Here is a 14,577-nt window from a genome sequence, read left to right as displayed (position 1 = left end):
GTTACAAGAAAGTCCTTTCGAAAAATAAATAAGGGAGAAGCATGCAATCTTTCAGACATCCTTTAGCACCGTTTAAACCTGCTGTGCTATGCAATTGTTAGTTATATGCATATTGAACAATGAAAATCAAACCAAATTTACAACAAAATCAGAAATTGCAGCAGAAACTCCTCTGGTCTGACAGCACCTGTGGAGAGAACGTAGAGTCAATGTTTCAGATCCAGTGACCCTTCATCAAAATATCTGTAGTTCTTTACTGTTTGTCTCTATTTACAACAGCCCACTTACTCTTCAGGACGGAGGACTCTATTTGCCGTCTTTGTTTCTTTAACTTGTTTTGTGCATCTGCAATAAGTCTGATCTTGCTAACTTCATGGTTGAGGGAATGACAGAGGAGGAAGTAGATCGTTGCAAATCTGATTAAAGTTTCAGAGTAGACAGCTTGATAACACACGTATTTCATTTTACCCCCCCACGTTCGAAGATGTATATTCTGTACGTTTGTAAAAGCTAAACAACACTAATTCTTTAGGGATCAAAGCCCAGAAGTTACAAAATCAAAATTTTATCCTGGAGATGACAGTTGGATTTCATTGAAAATTTTTAAATGATTTTTTCTTTATTGTTCATAGAATGTGGGCATCAGTAGGTGTGTTAGCACTTATACTGTTCTTCAATTGCTGCAATCCGTGTGATGCAGATATATACATAGTGTTGGTGGTAAGTTCAAGAACTTTAACCTGGTAGCAGTGAAATAATGCAATATAGTGCTGAGTCAGGATGGTATGTGGTTTGGAGTAGAACTTGTAGATGGTTCTGAACCTGGGTACCAGCTGCAAGTATCCCTCTAAGAAGGTAGAGATGTCACGTTTGGAAGGTGCTTTTAAAGAAGCCTTGGTGAGTTGGTGGAATGAATAATAGATGCTCCTTGCTGCTGCCACTGTGCATCAGTGGTGAAGTGAATTGGTGGATTGCCAGTCAACTAGGTTGCTTTATCCTGAGTATTGTTGGAACTCCACCCATCGAAGCAAATGGGGAATATTCCATCACACTGACTTGTGCGTTGCAGATAATGGACAAGTACTGGAGAAACAGGAGGTGAGTTTTGCACTGCACAGTTCCAAGCCTTTGGTCAGCTCTTGTATCCACAGTATTTATATGGTTGGCCCAGTTCATTTTTGATCACTGGTTGTCCAAAATTGTTAGTGGGGACTTCAGTGATGGTCGTAACCTTGCAAATTGAGGGTTGTAGTTAGTTAGATTCTTGCTTTTTGCATTTGTCACTTGTGTATTGCAAATGTTACTTGCCATTTAGACCAAGCTTGGATGTCATCAAGGCCTTGCTCCAAATGGACTGCTTCATTATCTCAAGAGTCATGAATGGTGCTGAACCAGTCAACAACAAACAACCCACTTCAGATCTTATGATGCCAGCAAGGTACTTTCCAGGGTTCCTTGATACCATACTTCACCAAATGAGGTCAAGGCAAGTCACTCTTGTTTTGAGTATGGAGTTGTGCTCTTTTTCCATGTTTAATGAAGTTGAGAGCTGAGTGGCCCTGCCAGAAGCCATACTGAGTGTGATTGATCTATTTGATTCTTTGAAAGTGCTACTTGACAGCACTGTCAATAATCCTTTCCATCTCTTTGATGATCAAAAGAAGAGTGATCTGGCAACAAATGATTCATCCTGCTTTGTGGATTCAAGATCTACGTGGGCAGCTTTCCCCATTGTCAAATAGATATAAGTTTTGTAGCAATACTGGAACAGCTTAACTCAGGGCACAGCAAGTTCTGGAGCTTAGTCCTTCTGTGCTTTTGCTGGAATGTTGTCAGACCCCCAAAGATTTGACAGTATCAGGTTCCTTCAGCCATTTATTGAGATTATGTGGAGCAAGTCGAATTGATTGAAGACTGACACCTGTGATGTGGGGACTTTAGGAGGAGGCTGAGATGAATCATCCCACAATGCATTTCCATCTGAAGATCGTTACAAATGCTTCAGCCTTGTCTTTTGCAGTGATTTGCTGGGCTCTCCCAAACATTGAAGGTGGGGAAATTTGCAGAACTTCTACTTTCTCTTACTACTTTGATAAACCATCAATGTTCATGACTGGTATGGCAAAAGAGCAGAGCTTAAATCTGATCTTCTGTTGTGGATCTTCTGTTGCTTACTCATAATGCTGTTTGGTTTGCAAGTAGTCCTGTGTTGTAGCTTCACTGGTTCACACTTCACTTTCACGTATGCCTCGTGCTTCCCCTAGTATACCTTCATGGACTCTCAGTTGAACTAAAGTCATCTCCCAACTTGATGGTAATAGTGGAGAGTGGCTCATGCCAGGCCACAAGGATACAAATTGTGGTTGAATACAGTTATGCTGTCGTATTCCCAGTTTTGAATTGCAAGTCATTTCTTGTTAGCACTGCACAACACCAAGGAGGATTTTCTCATCAGTGTCTCAACAATGACTGGAGTGGTCATCCCTCCCAGTATCATCATAGATGCAACTACAGCAGGTAATTACTGAGGCCGAGTTCAAAATTTTCCCTCCGTTTGGTTCCTTCACAGAACAGGGCAGCACAGTGGCTCACTGGTTAGCACTGCTGCCTCAGCGCCAGGGGCCTGGGTTTGGTTCCACTCCCGGGTAATTGTCTGTGTGGAGTTTGCATGTTCTTCCTATGTCTGCATGGGTTTCCTCCGGGTGTTCTGGTTTCCTCCCACTGTCCAAAGATGGCTAGGTGGATTGGCCATGCTAAGTTGCCTGATGTTCAGGGATGTGTAGATTAGATGGGGTAGACGGAAATATGCCTGGGTGGGATGCTGTGTGCTTGTTGGGCCGAAGGGCCTGTTTCCACACTGGTAGGGAGTCTCAGAACCCAGTTTGGCAATGTCCTTCAGGATCTGGCCATTTTAGTCAGTATCTTGGTGATCGACATTGAAGTCCATCATCCAGCATACGTTCTGCCCTCTTTCTGACTGAGTGTTTCATCCTAGGGTGGTCCATCAAGTTTAACTCAATTTTTAGACTTTGCACCAGTTTTGCTGCAACTAAGGGACTTATTAGGCCCTTTCCAAGGACAGATCAGAGTCATAGACATATAACACAGAAACAGGCTTTTTGGTCAGCTTGTCCATGCCAATTAGGTTTCCTGAACTGAAATAGGCCTTTTTTTTCTTTTTGCATTTAGTTCATATCCCTCAACCTTTTCTATTTGTGTACCCATCTAGATGCCTTTTAAATGTTGTAAGTGTAGCTCCCTCTACCGCTTCCTCTAGAGGTTCGTTCCATACATGTATCACCCTTTGTATGAAGAAATTCCCTTTAAGTCCCTTTTAAATCTTTCTCCTTTCACCTTAAACCTATGCCCTCTAGTTTTGGACTCCACCACCCTTGGGAAAAGACCTTGGTTATTCACCCTATCCATGCCTGTCATGAATGATTAAACTTCTGTAAAGTCATCCCTTGGCCTCCGACGGTCTGTGAAGAAAAAGCCTATTCAGCGTCGCCCTGTAACTCAAACCTTCCATTCCTAGCAACATCCTTGTAAATCTTATCTGTACCCTCCTATGTTTAATAACATCCCTTCTATAGAAGGGCGACTAGAATTGGAATGCAATATTCTAAAAGTGGCCTCACAAGTGTCCTGTACAGCTGCAACATGACACCCCAACTCCTATGCTCACTGCTCTGATTGATGATGGCTAATGTGCGAAACACCTTGTTTACTACCCTGTCTACCTGCGACTCCACTCTCAAGGAACTGTGCACCTGCAGCACTCTCTTTGTTCAGCTACACTCCGTAGGGCCCTACCACTAACGATAATTTCTGACCTAGTTTGCCTTACCAAAATGTAATTCGCATTTATCGAGATTAAACTCCTGTCCCCTCGGCCAATTGGCCCAACTGATCAGTTAAGTGAACCGATTACCCTCTGTCATTGAGCCAAATAATATGAGCTTAATACTGTGATAATGGGAACTGCAGATGCTGGAGAATCCAAGGTAATAAAGTGTGAAGCTGGATGAACACAGCAGGCCAAGCAGCATCTCAGGAGCACAAAAGCTGACGTTTCAGGCCGAGACCCTTCTTCAGAGGGCTTAATACTGTGCTGTGCATGTCTCTGATTCTTGCATTCGTAACCTGTTCCACTGAAAGACTGCTGACATAGCTTGAAAAGCAAAACTTTGGAAAATGAACCAAGCAGTTGATATGCTTTATGTAAAGCCTGTGGTCGTGACTTGAAAACATTGATATACTAAATACCCAGCTAACCTGGAACTAGAACTTGTTTCTTTAGGAAGAATGATAATGTGTTGGCATTCAAGTTCACGTTTTAGCAGTGAACAAATTGGTTTCATTTTAAGCCAGTAAAGCATTTGTTAAAACTCTTCAGTTGTTCTAACAATGTCCCGTGGAGGCCCAAGCGTGATTTTGGGTCCGACAAATAATATTACTTCAGTTTGTTTTTAATCTTATCGCCGCTGCAAGTCGTATGTCTAAACTCGGCCTGCAACATTTGAGATGGTAATGTTGATATTCATTTGCTGCTACTATTTACTTTTTGAAGATGCAGTGGCCCAATGTTGATATGCATGTATTCAATATCAAACTATCTTAATTAAATATCATGGTTCTTTCCACCGTGTTTTCTCATTCCATACAGTTCTTTTGCACTGCATACGTAGTGTCTATAGGACTGCAATGTCTGAGGTTGGCTTCTCATTGCACCTCAATGTGCTGCATGGTCTTTTTATACTGGTGACTTTAACTGAGCTAGATTTGTAGAGTCCAAATTGTCTTTTAAATGTTGTGATTTTACCCACCTCTAACACTACTTCTGTAGCTCGTTCCACATACACATCATGCTCTGTGTGAAACTGTTGCCCCTCAGGTCTCTCTTAAATCTTTCCCAGCTCACCTTACACCCATACATTCTAGTTTGGACTCCTGCAGGCTGGGGAAAAGACCTTGGCTATTTACCTTTATCTATGCCCTTCATGGTTTAATAAAACTCTAAACCTCAGCATCCTAGGCTGTAGGGGAAAAAAGTCTGAGCCTATCTAGCCTCTCCTTATAACTCAAACCTTCCAGTCTCAGAGCCATCCTTCAAATCTTTTTTACACTTTAGCAGGGCGACCAGAATTGTATTCAGTACTCCAAATGTGACTATAACAATGTCTTGTGCAGCTGTAACATGATCCCCAACTCCTGAGCAGCAAGCATGAAAATGTGTTGTTCACCACACTGTCCACATGTAATGCCACTTACAAGGAACTATGAACCCACATCTCTAAGTTTTTCTGTTTGATAACTTTCCCCAGGGCCCTACCATTAACTGTATAAGACCAGTCCTGGTTTATCTTATTAAAATGCAACATTTCGCAGTTATCTAAATTAAACTCCAACCTGCCATTCCACTGCTGTGGGTCTGGAGTCAGATATAGGCCAGACTGGGTGTGGAGCTGACAGATTTCCTTCCCCAGGGATCATCAGCGAACCAAATAGGTTTTCATAACAGTGTTTATACAGTCACAATTCAACAAGTTTTTAATTCTAGAGTTTTATTCAATATAAATTTCATCATCTGCCCTGTTAGGATTTGAACCGATGTCTCCATTATATTAGTCTGTGCCTCTGGATTTCTAATTCAATGCCACTACCACAAGGCTACTTAACAAAAATGAACACCAGTAAGTAAATGCTTAAAACATTTCTGTGCTTATGGTTAATTTTTATTTTTCAGAATTGTTAGAGTGATCAGGTTATGCATTAATTATTAATATAAACTCTTCAGTGTTCTTTGTTTTTAGTTCACTTCCATTGTGATATTTTTGGATTTCACATGGAGCCCAGATCAAGCACCCTGTATTCCCTCAATGTTGAACTTTGTGTTTTGTGCACAGACCCCTCAAATCCCTTTATGTTGTAGCCTCCTGAAATTTTTCTTCATTTACTTAATCAATCAATCAATATGTCTCTGTTGACTGTTGGTATCCCTCTCAGAAACTGCCTTTCCACCTATCTTTGTCATCTGCACATTTGGCTACAGTACATGTGCTTCCTTGCTCCTAGTAATTTATACGTTGTAAAGCTGTGCAGTTCCAGCACCGATCCCTCTGGAACCTCACTGGTTACGGGTCGCCAACCTGAAAAAGAACCCATTTTCCCCCACTTGCTGTTTCCAGCATATTCTCTACAGTTCTCTACCTGTACCAACAGATGTGGGCCCTTGTGACTTAGCTTTTTAATGAGGACTTTGTCAAATGCATTCTGGAAGCCCAAATACAACACATCTATTGTGACGGTGATGGTATTTAATTATTCTCCTACATTCTTTGATAACAATGGGATGTTTGATATGTCTTCCACCATAAAGACTGATGCAAAATATCTTTGCCATTTCCTTACTCCCCAGTACTGTTTCTCTAGATTCACTTCCTAACGGACATGTATTCACTTTAACCCCTCTCTTCCTTTTTTAGAAATTGGAAAAAGACCTCATTGCTAGTTGTTATCTTCATCGCTTGTTTGCCTTTGTAGTTTAGTTTCTCCTTTGCTGGATTCTGAATTTATCCCTGTCTTTGGGGCTATCACTGATCTTTGCCATCTTAAGTACGTTTTCTTTCAACTAGCTGTGGTTGGTTTACCCCCCTCTGAGAATCTACCCTCCTTATTTTTGATGAGAATCTTGAATTACCTCTTGAAGTGTTTGCTACTGCTTTCTTACTGTCATGCGTGACAATCAAACGATGCAATTCCTTTAGTAAACTCAATCCTCATTTCTTGTACTCTTTGTTTAAGTTAAACAACATTGTTTCAGGCCCAAGTTGCTCACTCTTTGAACTGAACATTAAATTCATCATGAGAGATAGTAGGAACTGCTCATGCTGGAGAATCTGAGATAATAGACAATAGGTGCTGGAGTAGGCCATTCGGCCCTTCGAGCCAGCACCACCATTCATTATGATCATGGCTAATCATCCACAATCAGTATCCTGTTCCTGCATCATCCCCATAACCCTTGATTCCACTATCTTTAAGAGCTCTGCCTATCTCTTTCTTGAAAGCATCCAGAGAGTTGGCCTCCACTGCCTTCTGGGGCAGAGCATTCCATATGTCCACCACTCTCTGGGTGAAGAAGTTTTTCCTCAACTCTGTTCTAAATGGCCTACCCCTTATTTTTAAACTGTGTCCTCTGGTCCTGGACTCACCCATCAGCGGAAACATGCTTCCTGCCTCCAAATTGTCCAATCCCTTAATAATCTTATTCGCCTCAATCAGATCCCCTCTCACCCTTCTAAACTCAAGTGTATACAAGCCCAGTCGCTCCAATCTTTCAACATATGATAGTCCCGCCATTCCGGGAGTTGACCTTGTGAACCTACGCTGCACTCCCTCAATAGCAAGAATGTCCTTCCTCAAATTGGGAGACCAAAACTGCACACAGTACTCCAGGTGCGGTCTCACCAGGGCCCTGTACAGCTGCAGAAGGACCTCTTTGTTCCTATACTCAATTCTTCTTGTGATGAAGGCCAGCATGCTATTAGCTTTCTTCACTACCTGCTGTACCTGCATGCTTGTTTTCATTGACTGATGTACAAGAACCCTAGATCTCGTTGTGCTTCCCCTTTTCCTAACTTGACTCCATTGAGATAGTAATCTGCCTTCCTGTTCTTGCAACCAAAGTGTATAACCACACATTTATCCACATTAAACTGCATCTGCCATGCATCCGTCCACTCACCCAGCCTGTCCAAGTCACCCTGTATTCTCACAACATCCTCCTCATGTTTCACACTGCCACCCAACTTTGTGTCATCAGCAAATTTGCTAATATTACTTATAATGCTTTCGTCTATATCATTAATATATATCGTAAACAGCTGCGGTCACAGCACCGAACCTTGTGGTACCCCACTGGTCACTGCCTGCCATTCCGAAATGGACCCGTTTTTCACTACTCTTTGCTTCCTGTCAGTCAGCCAGCCAGTTTTCAGTCCAACTCAGTATTTTGCCCCCAATACCATGTGCCCTAATTTTGTTCACTAATCTCCTGTGCGGGACTCTATCGAAGGCTTTCGGAAAGTCCAGGTACACTACATCCACTGGCTCTCCCTTATCCATCTTCATAGATGCGTCCTCAAAAAATTCCAGAAGATTAGTCAAGCACGATTTCCCCTTCGTAAATCCATGCTGACTCTGACCTATTCTGTTACTGCTATCCAAATGAGTTGTAATTTCATCTTTTATAATTGACTCCAGCATCTTTCCCACCACTGACATCAGGCTAACTGGTCTATAATTTCCCGTTTTCTTTCTCCCTTCTTTCTTGAAAAGTGGGACAACATTTGCCGCCATCCAATCCGCAGGAACTGATCCTGAATCTATAGAACCTTAGAAAATAATTACCAACGCGTCCACAGTTTCTACAGCCACCTCCTTAAGTACCCTGGGATGCAGACCATTAGGTCCCGGGGACTTATCAGTCTTCAGACCTAACAGTCTATCCAACACCGTTTCCTGCCTAATATAAATACCCTTCAGTTCGTCCATTACCCTCGGTCCTCCAGCCACTACTGCATCTGGGAGATTGCTTGTGTCTTCCCTAGTGAAGACAGATCCAAAGTACCTATTCAACTCATCTGCCATTTCCTTGTTCCCCATAATAAATTCACCCGTTTCTGACTTCAAAGGCCCAATTTTAGTCTTAACCATTTTTTTTCTTTTCACATACCTGAAAAAGCTTTTACTATCCTCCTTTATATTTTTGGCCAGTTTCCCTTCGTCGCTCATTTTTTCCTGTGTATTGGCTTTTTAGTTATCCGCTGTTGCTCTTTAAAAGCTTCCCAGTCCTCGGGCTTCCCACTCATCTTTGCTATGTTATGCTTCTCTTTTATTTTTATACAGTCCTTCACTTCCCTCGTCAGCCACGGCTTGCCCTGCCTCCCCTTAGGATCTTTCTTCCGCTTTGGTATGAACGGATCCTGCACCTTCTGCATTATATCCAGAAATACCTGCCATTGTTGTTCCACTGCCATCCCTGCTAGGGTATTGTACCACTAAACTTTGGCCAGCTCCTCCCTCATAGCTCCATAGTTCCCTTTATTCAACTGCAATACTGACACTTCCGATTGTCCCTTCTCCCTCTCAAACTGCAGATTAAAACTTATCATATTATGGTCACTACCTCCTAATGGCTCCTTTACTTTGAGGTCCCTGATCAAATCCGGTTCATTGCACAACACCAGATCCAGAATTGTCTCCTCCCTGGTAGGCTCCAGTACAAGCTGTTTTCAGAATCCATCTCTGAGGGACTCTACAAACTCCCTTTCTTGGGGTCCAGTACCATCCTGATTCTCCCAGTCTACCCGTATGTTGAAATCTCCCATAACAACTGTACTGATACCTTTGTGACAGACCAATTTCAACTCTTGATTCAACCTGCACTCTACCTCGTGACTACTGTTTGGGGGCCTGTAGATAACTCCCATTAGGGTCTTTCTACCCTTAGAATTTCTCAGTTCTGTCCACACTGACTCTACATATCCTGACTCTATGTCCCCCCCTCGCAAGGGACCGAATATCATTCCTCACCAACAGGGCTACCCCACCCCCTCTGCCCACCAGTCTGTCCTTTCGATAGCACGTATAGCCTTGAATATTCATTTCTCAGGCCCTGTCCACTTGAAGCCACGTCTCAGTTATCCCCACAACATTGTACTTACCAACTTCCAACTGAGCCTCAAGCTCATCCACCTTATTTCTTATGCTTCGTGCATTCATATATAATATTTTTAATTTGTTTCTCCCCTCACCCTTCCTATCCATCCTTATTTCACTTGGCCTTACTGTACGATCCCTTCTTCAGTTTTCTGCTCTGTTGATTCTGTTGTCCTTCTTAACCTCTCTTATTCTCACTTTCCCTTGAACTTCATTCTTAAATTTCCAGTTTGGCGCCCCCCCCCCATTACTGAGTTTAAACATACCTGTGTTGCAGTGGCAAACCTGCCTGCCAGAAAGCTGATCCCCCAATTAATAAGATGCAAACCGTCCCTCCTGTACAATTTATTCTTACCCCAAAACATACCCCAGTGATCCAAGAATTTAAATCCTTGCTTCCGACACCAGTCCCTCAGCCACACGTTCAGGTCCGTTATCTCTCTGTTCCTGCCCTCTCCAGCCTGAGGAACTGGAAGCAAACCAGAGATAACCACCCTGGAAGTCCTGCTTTTCAGCCTTCTTCCGAGTTGTCTGAAGTCCCGCTGTAGAATGCTCCTCCTTTTCTTCCTGACGTCATTAGTGCCGACATGCACCACCACCTCTGGCTCTTCATCTTCACCCTCGAGGATTCTCTGCACTCTATCAGTGACATCCTGGATCCTGGCACCAGGAAGGCAACACACCATCCTCAAATCTCGCCCTTTGCCGCAGAAACCCCTGTCAGTCCCTCTCACAATGGAGTCACCATTACCACAGCTCTCCGTGATGTCTGACTTCTTGGCTCTGCCCCTCCAGCAATTTTTGACTTGCAGACCTGTCCACCTCTTGGACTGGCAGTGTTGTCTGTCTTGGCAGTTTCCAAGACAGTCAGCCTGTTTACAATAGGTGCTTCCCCTGGGGTCACTTGTACTTCATTCATGTCTTCCTTTGTCATCGACATCCCCCTTCTCTCTTCAGGTATCCTCGGTGTAGTGACCTTGCTGAACGTCCTGTCCAGAAAATTCTCATTCTCTCGGATGAGTCTGAGATCTTCTAGTTCTTTCTTCTAGTTCTTTCTTCAGTGCTGCAACAACCTCCTTCAGAAGCTGAATGTGTACACACTTACCACAGTTATAGGAGCCAGAAACATCAGTGTCCCTGACCTCCCACATCATGCATGCAGCACATTGAATCAGCTTGGCAGTCATGTCTTCACCCTCTTCAACAGTGGCGTAATCTCCTCACTGAGCCTCTTCACCGAAAACTCGCACTTTACTCACCAGGCACTTCCCTCAGCCCTTGTGTGTTTGCTGTGAGTCTGTGGACTTTAATTAGGTTAGAGGAGGAGGGTGGGAGGGAGGCCCTACCGTGTAGGACATGGGGCTAAGAACACACCTACTTAAATAGCACTCCGCTGCAAAAAGGACCCGCTGGCTTTGAGGTAAGTACTTAAATAGCACTCACTTACCTTCCCAACTGCATCTCTGCCCTGACCTCACATCTGCCCCCTCGTGCCGCTCTCCGCTGCAAAAAGATAACAGTGTGAAGCTGGATGAACACAGCAGGCCAAGCAGCATCAGAGGAGCAGGAAAGTTTGACGTTTCGGGTCGAGACCATTCTTCTGAAGTAGGGTCTCGACCCAAAACATCAAACTTTCCTGCTCCACTGATGCTGCTTGGCCTGCTGTGTTCATCCAGTTTCACACCATGTTATATTAAATTCATCATGTTTTGATTAGTACTTCCTCAGGGATTTTTTTGATCTATTTTTCTAGTCAATGTCTTCAGAGATGTTATTACACACTTCTGGAGCAGGTGAGACTGAACCAGTCCAGGGTTAGGGGAACCACACTGTGGTTCAAGAGGGCACACTAGGTATCTTTTAGTTTTTTGCATTAACCTATTTTCTAACCAACCTATTCAGAGATGTTTTTTGATCTGATTTATTATTGTCACTTGTACTGAGACAGAGGGAAATATATTGTTTTGCTTGATGTACAGACAAATCGTAGCTTACATATGTATATCGGGATAATGTGGAATGTAGTGTTACAGATCAGGAGAAGGTGCAGAGAAAAATAAACTCTAATATATGAGAAGTCCATTCATAAGTTTGATAACAGCAGGGAAAAAGCCATTCTTGCATCTGTTGGTATGTGTTTTCAAACTTTTCTACCTCCTATCCAATGGAAGAGAGTCCAACCAAGGTAGGAGAGCTCTTTGATTCTGTTGGCTGCTTTCCCAAAGTAGTGTAGGAAAATGTAGACGGAGTCAATGGAAGGAAGGCTGGTTTTCATGGATTGGGTTACATTCACAACTCTGTAATTTTTTGCTGCCTTGGGCATAGTTGTTGCCATACCAAGCTGTGATGCATCTGGATAGGGTGCTTTCTATGGTGTGTCTATAAAGATTCATAAAAGTCATTGCGGACATGCCATATTTCCTAAGCCTTCTAAGGAAGTAGAGGTGTCGTTTTGCTTTCTTGATCATAGTGTCAACATGGACCAACCAGGACAGCTTGGTGATTTTGACTCCTAGGAACTTGAAATTCTCGACCATCTCCACTCCAGCACCTTGATACAAGCAGGAGCATGTTCTCCATCCGTTTCTTGAAGTAAATGTCCAGCTCTTTTGTTTTGTTGATATTCAGGGAGAGATTGTTGTCTTACACCATGCTACTTAGCTCTCTATCTCTTCCCTGTCCGCTGTCTTGTTATTTGAGATCTAGCTCGCCATGTTAGTGTAATCAGCAAATCTATTACATATCTCTGAAGCAAGTAATATTTGAACCCAGGACGTTGATCCAGAATTAGGGATGTTACCAGTGAACCGCAAGAGGGCCCGTTTTACTCTGAGGTCACTTATTAAACCTGCCTTATTACTCATTACCAGATCCAAAATCGCCTGCTCCCTGGTTGGCTCCTTGACATATTGCTGGGCGATTATCTCTACCCTTAATGCACTCTGTGCATTCTTTGTCAGAGTTACTCTTTCCAGTTTACTTAATCCAGTGACATAAACGTTAAAGTCATCCATGATTATTGCACTCTTATTTTTCCCTGCGACTATTTGTTGGTTTACAGAGTGGCTATTGTTTGGGAATCTATACACTACTCCTACCAATGTCGTCTTTCGCTTACTACTTTTTATCTCCACCCAAATGGACTGTACATCATCCAAGCTTAGATATCTCTTCGAACTGTCTGTGTTTCAGCTTTTATTAATACTACATTTCCACACCCTTCTATATCTCCAAAAGTTCAAAAATCCTTGAATGTTAAGTTCCCAGTTTTGTTTGCATAATGCCTATGAGATGATCAACGTTTACCTCGATTTGCACAATCACTTCACCTACTTGTTCCAAATACTTCCAGATATTCAGATACAAAGCATTTAAATTTGTTCTGTTATCAAAATTTTATAATCCCATGTGTTTCCTTGGTACAATATGACATATTGTATGTTCTGCGCCCCCCTTTTGTTTTCCACGCTAACCCCATCACTAACCTGTAATCCTACCTTCTCCTTTATCTTTGATTTTATAGTTTTCCATGCAACTAAACCCACCAACCACTAATATCTAGTTTAAAGCCCTATTTACAACCCTAGTTTTTGCAATTCACCAGGACTCTAGACCAGTGCGATTCAGATTGAGCCCATCTCATCAGAACAGCTCCCTCCCTCCCCCAGTACTGGTGCCAGCATCTCATGGGGCGGCATGGTGGCTCAGTGTTTAGCGCTGCTGCCTCACAGGGCCAGGGACCTCTGTTCAGTTCCACCCTCAGGTGACTGCCCGTGTGGAGTTGGCACATTCTCCCTGTGTCTGCGTGGGTTTCCTCCAGATGATCCAGTTTCACCCCTCAGTCCAAAGATGTGCAAGTTAGATGGATTGGCCACGGTAAATTGCCTGCAGTGTCCAGAGATTAGGTGGATTAGACATGGGAAATGCAGAGTTACAGGGAAAGGGTAGGGGGATGGGTCTGGGTGGGTGGTGCAGACTTGTTGGGCCGAATGGTCTGTTTCCACATTGTAGGGATTCTATGAGTTCCATGAATTCGAATCCATTTCTTTAACACCAGTCTTGGAGCCACATGTTTACCTCTTTAACCTTGTTGATGTGGTGCTAATTAGCTTGTAGCGCAGGTAGTAATCTAGAAATGATTAACTTGTTGGTTTTTTTTAAAATTTGATGCCTAGCTGCTCATATTCCCTCAGTGGACCCTCTTTGCCCAATGTATATTGTTAGTACCTATGTGGATCACATCGGCTAGATCTTGCCCATCCCACATCATGTTCCGCCACAGTACAGATAAGATATGCTGAACCTTGGCACTAGGCAGGCAACACAGCCTTCGGACTCTTGACCCTGCCCATGGAGAAAGAACATTGTTTATTGCCCTGACTGTACTATCCACAATCACATCAACATTTCTCTCTTTGTCCCTCCTCTTGAATGATTCTCTGTAACATGGTGCTTTGGTCAGTTTGCTCAAGCTTCTTCCAGCCCTGGTTCTTGGCCATGTAGCGAGAAAGAATCTCAAACCTGTTAGACAAGCTCAAGGGCTTCCTGGATTCTCTGCCTGCCTCACTAGTAATCACATCCTATTGTGTCTGACAACTGGCTGAATTTGGCATAAATTAATCAAAGCAGTGTGACTACCTCCTGAAACACAGCATCTAGGTGGCTCTGAGGTGTCACAGCATTCGAAGCTTAGACTCCAGCTCATCAGTTCTGAGCTAGAGTTTGTCAAACTCCAGTACTTGCAACAGATGTGGTTACCAGGAGCCATAGTGGGGTCCACCAGCTCCCATGTTGTGCTGGAACAACATAATGGCTAACCATGCATCTCTATTTTATTTACTTAATTCCTAATTT

General features: G+C 43.2%; 1 protein-coding gene across 5 annotated transcripts in view; it reads left to right on the top strand.

The window, feature by feature from the left end:
* LOC125461125 (triple functional domain protein-like) overlaps window positions 1-14,577 on the top strand; it is a 636,773-nt gene that overhangs the window by 341,109 nt on the left and 281,087 nt on the right. The gene's annotated exons all lie outside the window — the stretch shown is intronic.

This window comes from Stegostoma tigrinum, chromosome 2 (genome assembly GCF_030684315.1).
Source record: "Stegostoma tigrinum isolate sSteTig4 chromosome 2, sSteTig4.hap1, whole genome shotgun sequence".
NCBI classification, from domain to species: domain Eukaryota; kingdom Metazoa; phylum Chordata; class Chondrichthyes; order Orectolobiformes; family Stegostomatidae; genus Stegostoma; species Stegostoma tigrinum.
Note: the sequence above shows the minus strand (reverse complement) of the source record. Positions and strands in the feature narration are given on the sequence as shown.